The sequence below is a fragment of the Montipora capricornis genome, chromosome 6 (assembly GCF_036669925.1).
Source record: "Montipora capricornis isolate CH-2021 chromosome 6, ASM3666992v2, whole genome shotgun sequence".
Taxonomy (NCBI): Eukaryota; Metazoa; Cnidaria; class Anthozoa; order Scleractinia; family Acroporidae; genus Montipora; species Montipora capricornis.
The window spans coordinates 18236373-18241372 of NC_090888.1; the positions used below are offsets into that span (position 1 = coordinate 18236373).

The 5000-nt window shown below is 39.3% G+C and overlaps 1 protein-coding gene across 1 annotated transcript in view; it reads right to left on the minus strand.

The window, feature by feature from the left end:
* The window catches only part of LOC138051686 (matrilin-3-like), a 31822-nt gene extending 26840 nt beyond the window's left edge, over positions 1-4982 (minus strand). Inside the window, exon 1 of the mRNA XM_068897947.1 lies at positions 4959-4982. The gene's annotated coding sequence lies outside the window, so the exon portion shown is untranslated. The remainder of the gene's footprint in view (positions 1-4958) is intronic.
* Positions 4983-5000: the final 18 nt, after the last annotated feature.

Below are 5000 nucleotides of genomic sequence, written 5' to 3' on the forward strand. Positions count from 1 at the left end.
ATAATATAGTGACAAGGTAGGAGACGGAAGCCAGCGTCGGGACTCCGATCGACCCAAAACAAGCACGATTTTTTCCGCGAAAATCAAATCCAGTCGCTAAATAAACACGCCAGGTTCGTGGAATAGGAATTTCTCTAAACCATGAATCCACTGAAGCATCTCCAGGTAGCAACGCGGAGCCACCAGACTCCGTAAAACTTGTAAGTTAACCTGCTAAAATGGCGGCCAGAAAGCGTGGTTCTCACGAAGTGCCCAATTCAAAATGGCACTGAACTCTGGATGCCTGGTGACGAGTATAATAAGTCTCCCTCGAGGGAGGGGAGTCCCAAATTGCTCAGTGAGTTTTGTATGGGACTCCCCTCCCTCCAAAACTTATTATACTCGTCACCAGGCGTCCAGAGTTCAGTGCCATTTTGAATTGGGCACTTCGTGAGTACCACGCTTTCTGGCCGCCATTTTAGCAGGTTAACTTACAAGTTTTACGGAGTCTGGTGGCTCCGCGTTGCTACCTGGAGATGCTTCAGTGGATTCATGGTTTAGAGAAATTCCTATTCCACGAACCTGGCGTGTTTATTTAGCGACTGGATTTGATTTTCGCGGAAAAAATCGTGCTTGTTTTGGGTCGATCGGAGTCCCGACGCTGGCTTCGTCTCCTACCTTGTCACTATATTATGAAGGAAGGTGAACGGGGACCATTTTCCCCGAAACTTCGTGTACGTATTAAAGACAACAACAGCTCACCACATGATAAGTTTTATCGATTTTTATTACCATTTTCTAGCAAATTTTCAGACCTAAACTTCGCCTCATATGTTCTCTATATTTTAATACCTACGTGACGCACACAGTGAGCCTTGGTTACCTGTGGTTGAATAAGGCTATTATAAACTTTAATTAGAACATTAAATGGAGTGAGATGTCGAATTCGTTTAATTGCACCAATGCCTCAAACTGTCTTCTTAGAGATGTTTTCAATATGACACTCCCAGTTTATATTTTGATCGACATAAACTCCAAGGGATTTAGCGGAGGTTACTTGTTCTATTGCGTTTTCACTTGCAGTAAGAGAGGGACTTTCCGTAAATTGTGATAACTTCTGCCTTGATGCAATCAGCATAAACTCAGTTTTTGTCATATTTAAGGTAAGCTTGTTAGCAGAGAGCCATTCGTACACATTACTCAGGTCGTGATTAAGGCAATAATTTATATGCTTAATATCAGTACTAGCAAGCGTCAGGCTGGTATCATCTGCGTACATTCTGGGTTCCGAATATCTCAGACAATGTGGTTGTGGTAAGTCGTTAATATATATCAAAAACAGAAGAGGTCCCAAAATTGTTCCCTGGGGAACACCACATCTTTAGACATTTCGGAATTGACTTTCAAGAATTTAGATGACAAATCTGTGTTCGATTATCTAAATAAGAAGCAAACCATTGATGGCTGGTCCAACAAATCCCGTAGTATTGCAATTTTCGTAACAAAATATCGTGATCTACTATATCAAATGCCTTTTTGAGGTCTGAAAAGTCTACGGCATTAATAAGACCACGGTCTATATCTATTGCCCAGCTATCTGTAGCTTCGATAAGTGCTGTGAGCGTGGAGTGCAAAGACCGAAATCCAGATTGACGGCACGAGAGAAAGTTGTTTTTAGTTAAATAATGATAAAGCTGATCGTAAATTATCCGTTCAAAGACTTTGGCCACAACTGGAATTACTGATTGGTCAATAATTCGTCGGATCAGAGCGCTTCCCAGAATTTTTATACAATGGAGTGATTCTGGCAGATTTCCACTCATCGGGAAAGATGCTAGTCATTAGGGATTGATTGAATATATAAGTAAGAGATTCCGCTATTACATCAGGACATTCCCTTAGAAGTTTTGTTGAAATGTTCTCTAGTCCAGTTGCCTTTGACGTGCAAGGCTTTGATATTGCTGCAGAAACGTGTGTGGTGTTGTTTTTTTTCTCAAAAAAAAAGTTTATATCCATTTTAGTAAGAATTTCTTCGAAGGATTTATCAACTTCTGTCACGTCTCAACTAAGGCTTGGCCCAATTTCTGTGAAAAAGGAGTTTAGCATTTCTGCTATATCTGTTTGATCTCCAGAATTCACCCATTATATTCCATCTCATTAATAAGCGTTTTGTTGAACTTACGCGAGGTCAGTTCATTGATTGTTTTCCAAGTTTTCCTTTGATCCCCCCAACAATTGTTGAAGACATTTCATAATAAGCTTTTTTCGCGCTATTAATTTCCCTGTTCACTTGATTTTTAACCACTCGAAATTGGTTCCAAATAAATGGATCTTTTGTCTTAATAGCCTTTCTTTTGAGGCGGTCTCTGAAATTCTTCCTCTTTTTCAGAATAGCGGTTATCCATGGGGATTTAGAATCTCGTGTCCGTTTGGTCTTCATCGGTGCGTGCTTTTCACACACATTCAAGTATAATTCTTTCCACCTCTTCCACATATCATTTGGATCATACAATTGCTTTATATCATCCCAAGGTTGGGCTAAAATATCCGCATAAAAATTTACGCCTTTAAAATGTTTAAACTGTCTTTATGTTATCAAGTTAACTCCTTTGGAGAAAGTGGGAATTGAAATTTTTCGATATGCATAAACTAAACTGTGGTCAATTATGGCGACATGAGACACCCCCGAACAATACACATTCTCTGGCCGATTTGTAAAAATCAGATCAATTGAAGTACTTGAAGTAGGTGTAATTCGAGTTGGTTCATTAAATGAGTTGTTCCAATCCATAAATGTCTGTTATGTTTAGAAGAGCTTTCACATTAACATTGTCTTTGGATTGCAAGTCACAATTTAGATCCCCCATGAGAAAATGTTCCACGTTTTCAGAATCTAATTTGCCTAATAATGTGTTAACGTGCGTAAAAAATTCATGGGGTGAATTTGGGGGTCTATACCATGAAGCAATAACAAAGGGTTTAGAGCTGTGTTTACGAATTTCAATTGACACCATTGCCAGGAGCTGACTGTCCAAATCTGAGCGGACAGAATAGCTTGTTTGAACGAATGTAAAAACGTACGCCACCACGAAACCTGACATTTGTGGACCTGTCACGGCGAATTATATCATAACCCTGGACTTTAACCTCCTGATCGAAAGTACTTTCATTTAGCCTGGTCTCATTTATGGCTAGAATGTCAATGTTTTGATCATTTAGAAGAATACGAAGTTCATCAATATGTTTCAAAAGACTTGCAATATTCAAACTAGTCAATTTAAATTCACGACACTTTGGCATTAGAGTTGACCTGTTCCGGGCGCTGGAGGTAGCAGGGAGGTTAGTTGTCGCCACAGTTGTCAAGCAAGAATCGTATCAATGAACTATATTGGAACCTAATCCTTGTCTACTCAAAGGTGGCCTAGTGCATGGAAGCAAGCTAATGTCTACGCGCTTCCCAAAGAAGACATTCCGGAACAACCGCAGGACTTTAGGGGAATCAGCTGCGTTATACCGGTAATTACCAGAACGTTTGAGCAAGTATCCAGACCATTTAAATACAACACCTTTGGTAAATATGGAGTGGAAAGTTACGTGAACCAGTTTGCGTACAGAACAGGAGGCAGTTCTACAAACGCGCTTCTTCAGTAAAATGCAGTATTAGTTTCGCCAAGGTTTAGCCGAGCAGTCAGGATATTTACGATGGATTTTTTAAAAGCTTTTGATAGAGTTAGGCACAACTTATTTATAGAGAAAATAAAACAGGGTCCTTGAAACTCATACATTGTCAACTGGTACTTTAGCTTCTTGTCAGACAGAGAACAAAGAGTCGTCTGTCGTAATAATGTTTGTGATTGGAAGGATGTCAACCATGGTACTACTCAGGGAATTGTCAGTGGTCCGTATTTGTTTAACCTGTTCTTAAAAGATCTTGACGTCACTCATTCGGCTGCTAGGATAGCGACCTTACTAAGTACACCGACGAACACTTTTATTCTTGTGAAGGTGCGTAAGAAAAGCGCAGAAAATCTCTTAAGGAACTTAATGCATCTTTTAAGTGGAAGGAGGTTAATGGCGGGAGTATGTATGTATGGCTTTGAAAAGGTGTCGCGCCTAACTTTACCCCGCTACGTGGCATAGAACAGAATGACAAACGTACTATTTTTAGGTGTCACATTACAAAACGGCTGTAAGTTTTAATCGATCTCAAGTTAAGGGGAAACTCCGGGAAGCAAATAAGTGTTTGTACATCTTAAGATCACTAAGAAAAGATGGGTACAAGCAGGTAGAGTTAGACCATCTTGTTAAGGCTACGCACTGTTCAGCCAAAGATCACGTAAGCACTTCCATTCTATGGAGCCAGCACGGTAGAGTTATACACCATTTAATGTTTTTAAAGCGAAGTGTGACCACCCATTATATGCCCTATTGCCGAAAGCCAAAGAGTCATCCCAGAAGTTAAGCTCAGAGGCAAGTCAATTACAACAGATCAACACAAAATGTTTTAAGAATGGTTACTTTAGTAGAATAAGGTTTTAGCATAACTTAGTAATTAAAAACATATAGATATCCAATGTTTTATCTGTTTTTATGACAATTGTGAATAATCTGTGATTTTTTTCATGATTTGTATGCTTCATTTCTGTAACCTTTGTTATGTAGTTTAACCCGCCAAATGAAGACATTTTCATTAAATTTACATTTGGAAATGTGTAGTCGCTGAATTGATTGTTCTCTCAACTAAATATCCGGCGCTCTTCGCTCTGATTAAAGATGGCCGACACCATCAAAATACCATTATAGAGATAAGCATACATTACTTTTGGTGAGCCAATTCCAATACACACTAATCGGACATCAAGCCATCCTTAACAACAGTAAAAGAGGCAACCCCAATTTGAAATTGCTGATTACTGCTAATTTTTCTTACGAAAAGAATAAATCGAATAAAGAGTATCAAAGAATAGGAAAATCCTTACCTGGCTTCCAGAAGACGGGGCTGAAGAAAATGATCACAGATT